Source organism: Arvicola amphibius, chromosome 1, assembly GCF_903992535.2.
Source record: "Arvicola amphibius chromosome 1, mArvAmp1.2, whole genome shotgun sequence".
Classification (NCBI taxonomy): Eukaryota; Metazoa; Chordata; class Mammalia; order Rodentia; family Cricetidae; genus Arvicola; species Arvicola amphibius.
Window position 1 is genome coordinate 186310276 of NC_052047.1, and position 15573 is coordinate 186325848.

A 15573-nucleotide genomic window follows, 5' to 3' on the forward strand; every position below is an offset into this window, starting at 1 on the left:
CAGATCAAAGCCCAGTTTTTAGGATGATGGTAAGATCACAATTTAGCCACTTAAAAAAAGTTTGTTGTTCTTTTTAAGCTTTTTGAGACAGGATTTCTCTGTGTATCTCTGGCCATCCTGGCTCTCCCTCTCAGAGGCTGGCCTTGAACTCACAGAGCTCCGCCTGCCTCTGCCTCCAAGTGCTTTCTAAGGTGCTGTGCAGAGACACAAATAGGCTGCAAGAAACAGCAGCTGCGTCTACACTTAGGCTCTGTTTGTTTTAATTTGTGTTCATGACTTCAGCTTTACAGAGTCGGTGTGTAATACAGAGAATCCCTGTTTTCCAGATGAAAAATCAGACATAACCATTAGGGAATTATAAAAAAGGCATTCATGATCATGATTTAATCAGTGTTTAAACATTATTCTTTTTTTATTATTTATTTTGCTTTTTGAGATAGGGTTTTTCTGGATGTCCTGGAATTCACTTTGTAGACCAGACTGACCTCAAACTCAAGAGCTCTGCTGTCCTCCACCTCCTGAACGCTGGGATTGAAGGTATGCACCACACGTTATCTTTAATTCTGTGCATCCATGGGTATCTGTGCAGGAGTATGCGGACATGAATGCAGGTACTGTAGAGCCCAGGGGTCAGATTCATAGTTTCCAGGGCATTTTTGTGGTTGCTGGGAACCAAACTTGGGTCCTCTCCGAGAGCAGTCAGGGCTCTTAAATGTTGAATCATCTCTCCAGCAAACCTTTTTTTTGGGGGGGGGGCGGTTACTGGGCACTGAATCCAGGGCCTTGCCTATGCCACTGACATATTCACTCAGCCCGTAGTCCTACGTTCTTATTAAAAGGCAAGAAAATTTTATGTGCTATTCATTTGTTCTGTCCAGTAGCTGACAGTCCTAGCCCAATAAGACATGGTTCAAAAAGAATCAGGGACCAGATGTGTTGGTGCTTACCTTTAATAAACTCAGGACCCAGGAGGCAGAGGCAGGCAGATTTCTGTGAGTTCAAGGCCAGCCCGGTCTACAGAGAGAGTACCAGGACAGCCAGAGCTACATAGTGAGACCCGGTCTCAACAAACAAACAAACAAACAAACGAATTACTGAATCAAAAGGTAGCAGAGTTTTAAGGGTATATAATCTAAGATCCCAGACAGAGTCATCAAGCCAAGTCTTAGAATATAGAGATACAGCTGGGTGACGGTGGCATGTGTGCTGTGGGTGGGATTCATCTCTGCATGCTGGGTGCTGTGGGAACTCCTTCAGCCAATAGCCTTTAAGAAACCCAGTTCCCAGCGCACGCAGAGGACTGCAGATCCTACATTTACTGTGAGTTTATCCCCAAATAAATAAACCTTTGTCATACTCCATTCCAGGATATTGTGGAATAACAAACGGGCCCTGCTCAGACTATCTACCCTCCACCCCCCCATGTCTGTAGCCTTGAACCACCCCCTCCACTGTGCAGCTTCGCCAGGCCTGAGGTATTCACCTCCTCCGTGGCTTCTGCCAGGCCTGCTCTGATCAGGCCAAGCTCTGACTTAGGAGCAGCAGCTCTCAACCCGCACCTGGAACACAGGCTTGAATTGTCAGTTCAGATCCGTGAATGCCTGGCCCTAGCTCTGGCCATTCACCTCGCGACTCTAGGACTGCCTGCGAGCTCTGGGTTTCTTAACCTTCTGCCAAACTCAAACCTTCTCCGTATGCAGGTGTGCTGCTTTTAAGTATTTAAATGCATTTGTTAGTAATTCTAAGTCTCAGGTAATTCAAGTACTGATCTAGGACTTGCCTTACTGTCACAACTGTGACACCTGCTGGCCAATCAAGATTATTACACCTACAACAAATTTCTGAAAATTATAACAGAGGAAAATTAATTTGATTAATAAATAAATAAATAAATTTGAAAACTGTAAACCAACCCCAAGATAATGGAAGACAGTATCACCATCCAGGAATTTAACAACCTTTTTGTTTCTACTATGGATGGAATTCTGCAAGAGCTACCTAGTATATATATTTTTGTGGTCATGGCAGCTATTAGCTTTGTTCTTCATATTATATCCTTAAAGAAATGTTTTGATAACAGAGTTAAGAATGAGAAACTTGCCGGGCGGTGGTGGCACACGCTTTAATCCCAGCACTTGGGAGGCAGAGGCAGGTGGATCTCTGAGAGTTTGAGGCCAGCCTGGTCTACAAGAGCTAGTTCCAGGACAGGCTCCAAAGCTACAGAGAAACCCTGTCTCGAAAAATCAAATAAACAAACAAACAAATAAATAAGAGAAAGAAAAGAAAAGGAAAGAAAAAATAAAAAGATAAAAAAGAAAGAAACTTATTGGAATGATATAGTCTCTAGCTGAAAGGATTCATACTATTGTAAACAATAACCTTAATTTGACAGGCAAAATTCAGTCCATGTCAGTGGGTTATGAAAACTTACAAGAGGGTACTGAGAGATTATCTGAAAGGATTCATACTGTTGAAATTCACAATCAAAACCTGTTAAAAGTTATGATAAATTTAGCATATAGGATATTCCTCCTAGAAGGCAATTTTCACACCATCCAAATAATATCTAAGGATGAGAAGATACCATTAATGAAAAAATTTAAAACCTTGGAATCACATGTGCAGAATGAGAACCAGAAACTTTTTTAAAAAGATTTTTTTATTTATGTATACAATATTCTGCCTGCATGCCAGAAAAGGGCACCAGATCTCATTACAGATCAAATTCTTGGCAAGGGACATTATGATGAGCAACAGTCAAGCTATTTACAATGAACACATCTTGTCCCTATGCCATACAGCAGCCTTGAATGCTTGGGGGCAGGATTCAAAAAGCAGGAATAAGAACTGAATCACATACTAAGGTCCTACAAGGCCCAAGAGAAGCCGTTAGTGACTCTTTACAAAGATTAACTAAAACTGTACAACAAGGGGTAACAGATCCAGAAGTTAGACAAGTAATTATTGAATCTCTGGCTTTTGAAAATACCAATTTAAATGCAAAAAGACACCTGGGCCTTTAATTGTCAGGTCAGCACCAATGGATGCATGGATCCAGCACACAGCCAATGTCAAGTCATTTGACTGTAATACTGAGGCTTGGGTAGGAGGAGCAATTTCCAAAGGTATGAGAGACATCAAAATGCCAACTGTTTTAATTGTGGTAGAATAGGCCATCTGAGAAGGGATTGCAGACAGGGTGTTCCTAGAAGAAACGTTTCCTCTGGGAATGACAGAAATAGAAGGCCCCAACCTTCTGGGTTATGCAGAAGATGTGGCAAAGGCTGACATTGGACCAATGACTGTAGATCAACAAGAGACAAACAAGGCAAACTGTTACCATTGGGAAACTCCTTGGGGGACACTCACAGGCCCCCAGGTCAAACATGGTCCAGTTATTCCCAGTCGCTGTGGAGGACATGCCTCTTCAGGAAAATTTGAAAATTCAGTGACTATTGTAAAAAACCATACTGCTCTGGATGATAGTAGAATAAACATAGAGGATGAATCAAAAATTCCAATAGAAAATAGGAAATATGTATTTTGGCAGACTTCTATAAATGATCAAAGACCAAAGCTGAGAGTACAAATAAATAACATTGTAATTGAAGGATTCTGGACACGGGCTTGTATGTTACTATTATTACTAAAGAATCCTGGCATCAGAATTGGCCCCTTCAGGAGGCAGATGTTCAATTCCTGGGAATTGGAACTCTATCTCAAGCAAAACAAAGCATGAGATGGGATGAATGCATAGGGCCAGAAGGACAGAGAGGAAGGCACAGGGCATATGTGGGTAATATACCAGTGAATCTATGGGGTTGTGATCTGTTGCAGCAAAGGAATACCCAGATTAACGTTCCTGCAGTTTCAGAAGTGGAACATGAACCAACTCATGTTTCTGGGAAGGATATTATAAGGTACTATAAAAAAAACAGTCACCTAGCCGGGAGGTGGTGGCGCACGCCTTTAATCCCAGCACTCGGGAGGCAGAGGCAGACAGATCTCTGTGAGTTCGAGACCAGCCTGGTCTACAAGAGCTAGTTCCAGGACAGGCTCCAAAGCTACAGGAAAAACCCTGTCTCGAAAAACCAAAAAAAAAATCAAAAACAAAAACAAAAACAACAGTCACCAACCATTCAGGCTGTAAAAAAACACAAAACAACTAGCAAACCTTCTGAGGTACCAACAGCCCTACCTTTAAAATGGTTAACTAAGAAACCTATATGGGTTAATCAATGGCCTTTAACAATAGAGAAACTGCAGACTTTAGAACAGCCAGTACAAAAGCAACTAGATGTTCAGCATATTGAAGAGTCGACCAGCCCTTGGGATTCTCCTGTATTTATCGTTAAAAAGAAATCTGGGGACTGGAGAGATGGCTCAGTGGTTAAGTGCACTGACTGCTCTTCCAGAGGTCCTGAGTTCAATTCCTAGCAACCAAATGGTGGCTCACAGTCATCTATTATGTGACCTGGCACCCCTTCTGGCATGCAGGCACACATGGAAGGAATGCTGTAGACATAACAAATAAATCTTAAAAAAAAGAAGGAAAGAAAGAAATCTGAAAAATGGAGAACGGTGACAAATCTAAGCTGTTATAAGGTGATTCAACAAATTCACCCTCTACGATCTGGAATTCCTTTGTCTTCCATATTGCCTCAAGGAAGGCCTCATATAGTTATTGATTTAAAGACTGTTTCTTCACTATACCTTTACAAGAAAAAGACAGAGAATAATTTGCCTTCATGGTGCCTACTTATTATAATTCTCAGCCTACTAAAAGAGGATCCTCCCACAGAAAATGTTAAATAGCCCCACCCTTTGCCAATATTTGTAAGTCATCCATTGGAAATAATATGTAAACAATTTCCTGAATTTATACCATTACACAGATGACATTTTGCTATCTGATTAAAATGTAGATACTTTAGAAAGAATGTTTGAAGAAGTAAAGGAAGTTTTGTCTAGTTGGGGATTACAAATTGCTCCTGAAAAAAAAAAAAAGAGGAGATTCTATCAATTATCTAGGTCATAAAATAAGTTTACAGAAAATTAAAACACAAAAAGCACAAATTAGGAGACACTGAGTTGCAGACTCTTAATGATTTCCTAAGTTGCTAGGAGACATTTCCAATAAATGGTCCATTTCTGGGATGACATCTCATCAAACAATTCACTTAAACAAAACCTTAAATGCTGACAAAGACTCAAAGAGTCCCAGGGAGTCAACAGCTGAAGCTAAGAAAGAATCGACTTTGACTGGAGAGAAATTACAGGAGGTACATGTGGTCATATTACCCTCCAAATATTCCCCTACAGGAATTTTAATGAAGAGGGAAGATATTATCTTAGAATAGATCTTTTTACCATATAAACCAAGTAAAAAAATATTATGTGGAAAAGGGCTCTTAATTTATTATGAAAGAAAAACTGAGACTTCATCAATTAGCAGAAATAGACCCAACAGAAATTATAGTACTTTTACTAATGATAAAATTAAAAAATTATGGGAAGACAATGAACCATGGCAAAGAGCTTGTACTAATTTTTGGGAGAGATTAATAACAACTATCCTAAAAGTGATAGAATTAGTCTTATAAAGAGAGCTAATTAGATTCTTCCTCGCATTGTACGTGACACACCAATAACTGGATCCCCTATATTCTATACTGATGCAAATAAATCAGGAAAGGCAGGTTACAAATCAGAAGATTTAAGTAAAGAAGAACAAAACCCTTATGAGTCTGTCCAAAAGTCAGAATTATATGCTATTCTCATAGTACTAAAGGATTTTAAAGAACCTATCAATATAGTTACTGATTTAAAAATGCAGAAAGAGTTGTTTTGCATACTGAAACTGTTGAATTTATACTAGATTTACAGAATTGACTTCATTCTTTATTCAAGTTTAAGATATAATCAGGAATAGGCTTTGTCCCATATACATAGCAACATCCAATCACATACAGATCTGCCAGGGCCTCTAGCACAAGGTAATGCAGAAATTGATTATTGATTAGAAATGTGCTGAAAGGGGCTGGAGAGATGGCTCAGCGGTTAAGAGGACTGACTCTTCTTCCAGAGGTCCTGAGTTCAATTCCCAGCAACCACATGGTGGCTCACAACCATCTATAATGAGATCTGGTGCCCTCTTCAGGGGTGCAGGTACACATGCAGGCAGAGTATTGTATTCATAATAATAAATAAATAAATCTTTTTAAAAAAGAAATGTGCTGAAAACCTCAGAATTTCATAAAAACATCATGTCAATAGCAAAGGTTTAAAAAAGGACTTTTCTATTACATGGCAACAAGCTAAGCAGATTATAAGATGTCCTACTTGTTCTTTATACAACCAAATACCACTACCTGCAGGAAGTAACCCAAAGGGTACTCAAATAATGAAATCTGGCAGATGGATGTGTTCCACTTTGTAGAATTTGGAAAATTGAAATATGTATACGACATCATTGATACCTATTCAGGTTTTTATGTATACAATATTTTGTCTGTGTGTATGCCTGAAGGCCAGAGAGGGAGCCAGACCTCATTACAGATGGTTGTGAGCCACCATGTGGTTGCTGGGAATTGAACTCAGGACCTTTGGAAGAGCAGGCAATGCTCTTAACCACTGAGCCATCTCTCCAGCCCCCCTATTCAGGTTTTTAATGGGCAACTGTTTTGATTTCAGAAAAGGTTGATTCAGTAATCACACATTTAACTAGTATGGTCATCATGGGTATACCTGCACAAATAAAGACAATGGTGCAGCATATGTCTCTAAAAAAATGAAACAGTTTTTTATTATAATATAAAGCATATTACGGGTTTACCATATACAGTTCAGGCCGTTATAGAAAGATCAAATCAAACTATAAAGGATATGTTAAACAGAAAGGGATAAAAAAAATCCTCAGAAATAGATTGCTTAATGCTTTATTAACCTTGAATTTTCTTAACGCTAATGAGAAAGGAACAATGGCAGCAGAGAAACACTGCATAACAGAAAAAACTTATGAATTAAATCGGCCTGTGTATTTCAAGAATGTGTTGACCTCAGAATGGAAACCAGGAGGTGTGCAACATTGGGGGAAGGGGTTTTACTCCTGTTTCTGGAGAAGAAAAGCTATGGATACCATCAAAATTAATTAAGATTTGATTTGAAAAGGAGAAACCTCTTGATAAAGAGAAATGATGGGGGGGGGGGCTGGAGAGATGGCTCAGTGGTTAAGAGCTCTGGCTGCTCTTCCAAAGGTCCTAAGTTCAATTCCTAGCAACCACATGTGCTCACAACCATCTGTAATGAGATTTGGTGCTTTCTTCTGGCCAGCAGGGATACATGCAGGCAGAACACCGAATTCATAATAAATAAATAAATCTTTAAAAAAAAGAGAGAGAGATAAATGATGGCTCATTCACAGAGATGACAATCCTATAGGTTGTAAAGAAACCTCACAAGGGTTGGGGCAGGATTCTGTTCTTGTCTTTGCAGGAAAATACCCATCTTCGAAAAGCCAAGAGACCTTGGATATCTAGATGCATAAAGAAGAAATGATAGCTATCCAGAAAGAACCACCAAGCAAAGAGAAATCTGACTTATGATACCAGTATCCTCTGAAGGGTAAAATATTAACACCTAAACATACATATAATAGTAGTCTTCATTTATTAAAAATCAAAGCTGGCTTTGGAGTTGGACAGTGGCTATCCTTCTCTAAATCCAAGCATGTTGTTAAAAGAAAAACTCAGAGTTTCTGTATTATATCAGGAGCCACCTGGTATGGGACAGAAGAAAGATTAAAATCTAGGGACAACTATTATCAAAACTCTGCTTTCAAAAATTTTACTTCTCTCCATATCTATTTTTGTTTCCATGGTACTTTTCTTTGAATATATGTCTATATAAATAATGTTTCAGTTTTTTACAATCAACAATAGATTTTCCTACAGTAATCTTTAACATCTCCAGGAAGAAGATGGGGCTCCACAACAATGATTCTACCTGGTTGATATGATGCCACTATGCTGATAGCGCCATTTTAAGATTGGTTTTGTGTTACAAACTGCTCAAGATGATTCCAAATTGGCTAGATGAGATGGTGCACCTTCTTACAAGGTTCTGACCAGAATTTCAAATAAGAACTTCAGAAAAACCCTACTGACTACTCAGAGACTATCTTAAATTATACCAGACAGTGATCTTGAAACTTAACCATCATTTTAGTTTTACAGGATCCCCATGACAGCTGTAAGTAATTCTAGAAAATGATGTCCCCTTTCCCAACAAAGTTTGTCCTCAGGGCTAGGGATATTATTAGGGGTTAGTTATAAGTGGTACAGGGTTGGGGTTGGAAATAAAGTAGACTCGGATCTCTCTTGGAAAAAAAAGGGGGGGAATGGATGGGATAAGAAATTAGTGTGAGCTTACTCACACTAATAATAATAGTGAGTACTAGTGAGATTACTTATGAGCTATTATTTGTAGACAATTTGCATTGGCATAGATTCTTGTATATTGATACAAATTGAAATTATATTGTTATATTGAATATGCTCCTATTTCTGTTTACAATATTTGTGTACCTATGCAAAGTTATTTTGTCATATTATACACATGCATGTTTCTACCTCTGCTTAAGATATTTTGTATATGGATGCAATTTTAGGATATATTTTATCATGTTGCACTATACATTTCTACCTCTGATCAAGATATTTATATATTAAAAAAGATATTTATATATTGTTTACATTTATGAGGTCATTGTTCTTATTTGCTGCGTATTTGTTTAAAGACGGCTTAATTTTTTACTATAAAGCCTTAGTCTTTAAGCTATATAGGTATTAAGAATTACAGGTCAACAGTCATCCATGTTTGTCATACTTATATTTAGACTAATCAGGTTTTTAAGATACATAGAGATTGTATTCCGCATAGATCGGCAATCTTCAAACACTTCAAAGAACTGTAGAACATGGCATTTAAATAATTTAGGATTCTGTTGCCATGAGACACAATTGCTCCTGGCAGCACTGATCTATTCCTGAGAGAATGTTAGGCACTGAAGACACTCCACTTGGAGACAAAATGCAGTGTCCAGACTAGACAAGCAGGATACAAGCAAAAAGACTGGCAAACCTTGCCAAGACAGGGTAAGATAGTTTTTCAAATATTCCTGCCTCTAAAAACGGTCTGTCAGTTACTCTAGGCCTCAGCCAAAGTTGGCTGCCCCAGTGTCACAACTGAGACTTGGGGTGATTGCCCAGGTAACTGATTGCCTCTGTCATTTCTTGCACCTTTTAGAAGTTGTTTGATTCTACTTCCTGTTTACTCAGGTAATATTATTTCCATTCGCAGGTCTTTGATGGGGTTGAAGACTAGATAATTGTAGTTACTTTCTTCTCATGACTTAGCCAAGCCATTTTAAATACAATGCTTAGATTCCTTAGGATAGGATAACTATTGAAACATTTAGCATTGGTTTATTGTTTGATGTTGTTCATGCTGGTTGTAATTCTAATTTTTATGTATGTTTTTTCCCTTCTTTTCCCTAGACAATACTTGATATTTGTTATTATTGTATATAGTTTTGTACTAGGCTTAGAACTCTCTTATTTAGACAAAAGGGGGAGGTGTTCCCAGCACACGCTGAGGACGACTGCATGCAGATCACTACCCTTTCTGTGAGTTTATCCCCACATAAGTAAACCTTTGTTACACTCCATTCAGGGCTACCGTGGAACTGTTTTGACCACCAATATGCATGCCTTTAATTCCAGCACTTGGGAGGCAGAGACAGGCAGATGGATCTCTGTGAGTTTGAGGACAGCGTGGTCTATAGAGTGAGTTCCAGAAAGGCTCCAAAGCTACAGAGAAACCCTGTCTCAAAAAAAAAAAAAAAAAATTAGAATTACATAAAATAATTGTGTTTGCTTGTTACACTGCCCCAGGCAAGGATTCAAGCTGGTTTGTTGATGGTGATCAAATCCTATTTCTGTGAACTAATTCTCAGCAGTTAGGTATTTGGACAATGCCATGGAAGTATGCAGGTGGATTAGCACCCTCCCTGGCTGATTCCTTTGTGGTATCTGTGCTGACCGGGTGAGGACCACATTAACTTCTCTATGTCTCGGTTTTTTTCAGCCTTAAAATGGAAAATTTAGTCTAAGACAGACAAATGTTATGCCAAAAGGTTTAGGGCAGAAACAATAAATCTGAAACTAACAGAAGACGAGCAGCATTTTTGTTGTTATTTAAGGAAGGACATGTTTTTGCTTCTGTTTTCATCTCATTCTGCCCTGGCCACTTCGATTCCATTCCTTCTTCAAGCCATCTTTATGAGAAGACTCCTGGGTTATTATTGGCTAAAATATTTGGCCTTCATTAAACTTTTAAAAGAACCTGAACAGAAGAGTCTCAGAGTAGAGACTAGCTGTTTCAGAAAAAACAGACACAATAGAGAGGTTGGGACACTGGACGAGGTATTCATAACGAACATCTAAACAAAGTTGTGTCTCAATTTTTATAAGCTATACTGAAATCATTCCTTTAAAATACATTCAAAAATGGGAATTTATCAAATTAACACATTAAACGCCACAAGTAAGACTTTCATGCATTACCCCCAGTGTAGAAACTGTCAAGGAAGAATCTGTCATCTTTTTATAGAAAAATATTATTTATAAAGTTTAAAATTAGCATTTTCAGTTTTTCATCAAGTGCCTCCTCGCTATGAAAACACTGAATAGCCAGGTGGTGGTGGCGCACACCTTTAATCCTAGAACTCAGGAGGCAGAAGCAGGCGGATCTCTGTGAGTTCGAGGCCAGCCTGGTCTACAAAGCGAGTTCCAGGACTGGCTCCATAGCTACTGAGAAACCCTGTCTCAAAAGAACAAAAACAAAACAACAACAAAAAATCACTGACGAGGGCCAGAGACGTGGGTCAGAGCTGAGAGGATATCCTGCTCCTGCACCGATGTGGGATGGCTTCAGATTGCTCATAACTCCAAGAGGCATACACACATCCACATAATTAAAAAAGCAAAAATTAGATCTTAAACAAGGAGTCACCAGATACATATGCTGTTGCCTGGAGACCAAGTTTTTCTTGCCTACTCATAATGTCTGAAACTGACAATTAAGGTAAGAACATGGATCTCTGCTGCAGCATCACTGAAGCGAAAGAACTTTCCCCTCATGCCAGGGCACAACCAGGGCTGCTTTGCGCATGTTAGGCAGACATGCTACCGCCAGCTTCATCCCTCACCCGTCCTTTACTTATTTTGTTTTGTTTTGAGAGGGGTTCACTATGTAGCCCTGGCTGGCCTGGAACTCAGTATGTATCTATCAGTGGCCTCCACAGGGAACCTGCCTCTGCTTCCTGGGTGCCCCGCCCCTCCTAATTTCTATCATTAAAGGAGTCTGGCAAAGAGAAAAGAGAAGGTGCTTTTTCTTAATCTAACAATACAGAATACATACTTTTTCTTGTGGGTTTTAAAAAATTAATTTATTTTTATTTTATGTGCATTGGTGTTTTGCCATGGGTGTCAGGTCCCCTGGAACTGGAATTACAGACAGTTGTGAGCTGCTATGTGGGTGCTGGGAATCGAACCCCGGGTCCTCTGGAAGAGCAGTCAGTGCTCCTAACCACTGAGTCATCTCTCCAGCCCCATATACTTTTAATTTCTAATGAACAATCTTCCTTATTAGGCAGTGACATCAGCTGCTTCCCCCATAACTGAAATGACACAGAGAGAGAGAGTTCAGCTAAAATCTCTTCCCTCCAGTAAAGCGATAAATGGCATCTCAAGCTCAGCCCTGGGAACACAAGTGCTCCTTCAACAATGCACTGTTTAGCACAAGCATCCAGGACGGGGGTCACAGGATTACCAGGACTCGCTAAACAGGGAAGAGGATATTTATAGTAGCAGGGTTCTGGCCGAAAGGTACAGAGTAAGCGGATTTAAGAGGCTAGATGAAGAGAGCAGAGCAACTCCGCCCTGCGCTTGCGAGTCTCCATGCGATGCTTTAAGTGGCAAATGAAACGACAGTCATTAAAAGTTAATTTATGACGGGGATGGGTTTTACATTATAAAGACAATGAAATTCATGTTTTACAGTGTAATTTTGACCCAAACAATCATTCATTCAACTGTTGTTAACACCTATAATGTTCTCCAAGCAGAAGAGACGTGATCTCTATGTAGGGTTTAACTCCCAAGACACTGAATACAGGTAGCGAGAAACAAGAACTCCAGTCAATGGTACGCATGTGCTGCCAGCTCGGGCACGCAGGGTTATCTGTGCTCTGGGGGGCGGGGGCAGAAGAACTCTGACTCAGCCGCAAAACATTTAAACAAACTCTCCTACAACCAGATCACAAAGAGATGTGCTCTGGACTGTAGAGTTTATTTCTTTTTTCTTACAGATTTCTCACGTGGCCCTTGGTGTCCTGGTCTCTGCCTCCCAGTGCTGGCGTTGAAGGTCTGCACCACCACACCTGGCTCAAACCACAGAAACCTGTCTGTCTCCATCTGTTCACACTCAGCTCACGGCAGAGGCATGGTTCTGACTTCAAAAGACACAAACTAGGCCACTCAAAAAACCCGAGTGGGGAAGGGGGCTAGAGGAATGTGTGGAATATGGAAAACACGCACCGCCGTGAGGAGTAGCTAAGGTTTGAGTACCGTAGCCACTACGCGGCTGAGCACAGGCACTGCCTAGCTAGCTTAAACGGGACGACTTCAGTCCCATCTCACTCTTAAGGATCCTAGTGATGGGAACATCTGGAAGTCTGTCTTCTTTTTTGCAACTATTTTCTAAAATTGTATTTGCTTACTTCTTTCATGTGTGTGTAAGGGTATGTGCTTAGGACAACGTGCCTGTGAAGTCAGCAGGAAGCTAGTATGAACCGGCACACTCCTTCCACTAGATGTGTCCGGGGGATCCAATACGGGTCATAAGGCTGGGTTGGCAAGCCCTTCACCCACTGAGCCAGCCCATCAACACTCAAACTTTGCTGTCTTTCTTATCACTCTCCCACTAAATAGATACAAAGATTGTTCCTGAGGGACACAGGAGGGAAGTCCTCAGACGAGTGAGCCCCTCCCAGCGGAGGCCTGAAGAATAGGACTGTACTCAGCTGCCCTGTGTGAGGAACCCTCACCACGATTTCATGGAGAAAATGACAAAAATCTGTTGAGAAACATGAAGAGGGTTAAATAAGGTGATGCTGTAAGGCAGGGCACAAAGAAGCCACCCAAAACAATGGTTAAAATGTTTTTAAAAAATGTAAAGAGCTGGGGATGAACACTGTCAGTTCTGTATTTCCTTCCTTTCCTTTAGAGATGGTGTGTGGGAAGGGGTGGGGGCGTGTGTGCAGGTGTGTGTGTATGTGTGTGTGTGTGTGTGTGTGTGAGAGAGAGAGAGAGAGAGAGAGAGAGAGAGAGAGAGAGAGAGAGAGAACATGTGTGCATATACTAGAGATAAGCTAGGTGTGGTGGCGCTCACCTTGAATAAAACCAGCACTGGGGAGGCAGAGGCAGGAGGATCTTTGTGAGTTTGAGGCCAACCTGGTCTACACAGTGAGTTCTAGGACAGTCAAGGCTACAGAGAAATCCTGTCTCAAAGAAAGCAATAACAATAAAAATAAATAAATCAAAAAACTAGGGATCGAACCTTGAACAGCCTAGGCGAGAACAGAGCCACTGAACCATGCCCCTGTCTTCCTAAGAACGCTTTTATTTCAGGGGAGGGCACACTTGTCCAGGTTGGTCTTTGTAGTGAGGAGCTGCGGGCCGCATTCCCTGGACAAGTGTGCCCTTGTCAGTCACTCAAATTTAAAAAGAAAAAATAAATTACTCACAGCTGGAATTTAAAACACACACAGCTCACTTTTTTCTTTTCTATTTATTTATTTATTTGTTTGTTTGTTTGTTTGTTTGTTTGTTTGGCGCAGTTTCACTACGTAGCCCTGGCTGTCTTGGAACTTGCAATGTAGACCAGGCTGACCTTGAACTCACAGAGACCACCTGATTCCCAAGTGCTGGGATTAAAGGGATGTGCCACTAGGCCTGGCATAGCTCACTTTTCAATAGTACACTTATCCATAGGACTCATGGGATATTATATGTGACACACTTAATCATGACATTGACTATTTAAACCCAGGGTACCACTGTCAGTTCTAAGAATAACTTACACTTTGGAAGAAAGAAAAAAATGGATTTGTAAATTCAAACAATCTCAACTAATTTATCATAGTTTCCCTCCCTCCCTTCCTGCCCCCCCTCGATGGAGGGGTCTTACAATGTAGCCTCAGCTAGCCTGAAACTCATTATGTAGACCAGGTTGGCCTCTAGTTTAGATAACCACCTGCTTCTGACTCTCAAGTGCTGGGAATAAAGGTGTGCACCACCACATCCCACCACCTTAGCTGCTTATTGTTTACTTTTAAAAATTTCTTGGGCTGGAGAGATGGCTAAGCAGTTGAGAGCGCGTGTTACTCCTGCAGAGGACCTGGGTGAGTCCTAGCACCTACGTGGTCATTCACAACCATCTGTAACGCCAGTGCGAGGGGAGACAGTGCTCTCTTCTGACCTCTGAGGTTAGCAAGGATACGTGGTACACATACACACATGTGAAATACACATCAAATAAAATTAATAAATCCAATAAAATAGTTAAATTTATTTTGGAGCTGGAGAAATGGCTCAATGGTTGAGAGCACTTGTTCCTCCCACAGAGGACCTGGGTTTCATTCCCAGTACCCACAGGGTAGCTCACAGCCATCTATAACTCCAGTTCCAAAGGATCCGAAGCCTTCTGATTTCTGAAAGATATCACAAATTCATGTGATACATATACATGCCTGTAGGCAAAATATGATTAAAAAAAAGCACTTGATGCTCTTGCAGAGGACTAGAGTTCAGTTCTCAGCACCCTCACAGTGGCTCCAATGCCCTTTTCTGACTTCCTTGGGCACCAGGCATGCCCAGAGCCCAGAGTGCACATACATGCTCTCAGGCAAAACACTAAGACATATACATATAAATTTAATTTTGAACATTGAATACTTTAGTGATATCCAACAATACTGTCAATTTGTTATACACTTACATACAAAGGCAATCTGCACCTAGAAACACGAGCAGTTTTCTCGTTATGACCTATTACTGTAAATTAAGTAATCATAAAATGATGCAGTCTACTCAGCTGATAAACTGAAGAAAGTAAGGCACCTCTCATGTTTCTCATTTATAACAAATCTTTTTTTCTCTTGTTTTGGCACGTGGCTCTTTCTTCTAAGAGGACGGCAGTTGGGGTGGGGTCTCCTAGCTGAGGCTGACCTGGAATTAACTGTAGCAGCCCAGGATGGCCTCTTAACTCGTGGTGAGCCTCTTAATTTAGCATCTAGAGTACTGGGATTAGAGGCATGCACCACGCCACCGCACACAGACTGGCGGGCTTTTTAAACTGCAGTTCAAATTATTCTCATTAATTTTTTAAAAAAAGATTTATTAGATTTTTTTAGGTTTATTTATCATATATGACTACATGCCAAAGGAGAGC

At 40.4% G+C, this 15573-nt stretch overlaps 1 protein-coding gene across 1 annotated transcript in view; it reads right to left on the bottom strand.

Moving 5' to 3' along the window:
• Window positions 1-15573, bottom strand: part of Arl3 (ADP ribosylation factor like GTPase 3) — a 68359-nt gene that overhangs the window by 50509 nt on the left and 2277 nt on the right. The gene's annotated exons all lie outside the window — the stretch shown is intronic.